The sequence below is a fragment of the Crocuta crocuta genome, unplaced genomic scaffold, assembly GCF_008692635.1.
Source record: "Crocuta crocuta isolate KB4526 unplaced genomic scaffold, BGI_CrCroc_1.0 scaffold467, whole genome shotgun sequence".
NCBI lineage: Eukaryota > Metazoa > Chordata > Mammalia > Carnivora > Hyaenidae > Crocuta > Crocuta crocuta.
The window spans coordinates 1,606,466-1,608,139 of NW_027530632.1; the positions used below are offsets into that span (position 1 = coordinate 1,606,466).

General features: G+C 43.8%; 1 protein-coding gene across 3 annotated transcripts in view; it reads left to right on the forward strand.

Moving 5' to 3' along the window:
* The window catches only part of EFHC2 (EF-hand domain containing 2), a 181,624-nt gene that overhangs the window by 1,011 nt on the left and 178,939 nt on the right, over positions 1-1,674 (forward strand). The gene's annotated exons all lie outside the window — the stretch shown is intronic.

The following is a 1,674-nucleotide window of genomic DNA, read 5'->3' on the forward strand; positions in this document are numbered from 1 at the left end:
CCCCCAGAGAGGCAGGGCATGAAAAAGAAAATTCTAGAAGTAAAGAAGCAGGCCGTGTCAGAGCAATTTTGATAAAAATTGTGAGTCGAAGTCACCTGGGTGGCTCAGTCTAAGTGACCAACTTCGGCTCAGGTCACGATCTCCCGGTTTGTGGGTTCGAGCCCCACATCGGGCTCTCAGCTGCCAGCTCAGTGCCTGCTTGGGATTCTCTGTTGCCCTCTCTCTCCCTCTCTGCCCCTCCCCTGCTCATGTGTTCTCTCTCTCCCTCAAAATAAATAAACGTTAAAAAAAATTGTTAAGTAGAGCTCACAGCTTTGGGCCCCCGCAACACTTGTAGATTACAGATGTTTTACTTGACCCCCTTGTCCTGCTGCAGAATAGCAGCTCCCACCTGCAGTGATTAAGAGTGGGGATGAAAAGCAGTGCTTGGATGAGCTATTTTAAAACGCACAAGGCAGTACTGAGTACACGTCACCTTTTTGTGTGTGTGTGAAGTACAGTACATATGCAGAAAGATGCATAACGGGATGATCTCAAAACAGACCTCAAGAAACAAAGTATCACCAGTATTCCAAAAGTATTCCTTGCCTGCGGTTGCCAGATTTAGCAAATTCAAATATATGTTCCCAATACCGCATGGGACCTCCTTCTACTAAAAAGATTATTGTTTATCTCCAATTCAAATTTAACTGGACATCTTATGTATATGTATTTTTTAGTTGATTTATTTGTTTTGAGAGAAAGCGTGTGTGAGTAGGGCTGGGGCAGAGAGAGGGAGAGAGAACCCCAAGCAGGCTCTACACTGTCAGCATAGAGCCCACTTTGGGGCCCGAACTCCCCAATCGTGAGACCATAACTTGAGCCCAAATTGAGTTGGATGCTTAACCGACTGAGCTACCAAGCGCCCCCAAACAAATTCTGTTTTACATGGCAGCCCTGCCTATCAGCCTTTCCGGTCATTCCCCCTTTCCTCCTGTCCAGAGGTAACTATCTTGGCTGCCCGGGACCGTAGTTAGGTTTTGTTTGCTTTTGAACTTCGCATCGATGTAAATGTCTGGTGTTCTTTTGTGACTGAGTGTTTTGAAGCTCCGTATTCTGTTTGGGAGATTTGTGTACGGGGCCAGCTGCGGAGGTAGCTGGCACATTCTCATTGCTCTTTAGTATTCCCTTGTGTGAGTATGACATTTATATACTCATTTTAGGATTGAGAAGGTGTTTGGTGTGTTTGGGGTTATTAAAAAGAGTTTGCTGTAACTGTTCTTGCTTCTGCCATTTTAAATATCCACTGGCATTTTGTGTACTTGTCTCTCTACATTCTAACACTTGATATTGTTGGCTTTTTACATTTTACTCCTTTTGATCAGCGAGGGTAGTGGAACTGTGATATCCTTCTGCACTCAACCCGATTCCTGACGCACTTGAGCGTGATTTACACATTGATTTGGTCATTTCTCTTTTGTGTCGTGCCTGTTTATGTCTTATCTCATTTTCCACCAAGTTGCCTCCCTTTTTTTTTTTACTTCTATAGGTTTTAGGTAGGACTCTTTCTGTCGGACATCTGTGTTGCAAACATCTTCTAGTCTGTGTTGGCCTTTTCACTTAGTGGTGTTTTTGAGGAGGAATTTTTCCTTTAGTGATTTTTGTTTCCTTTTGAAGAAATTGCTCCTTCTTCCA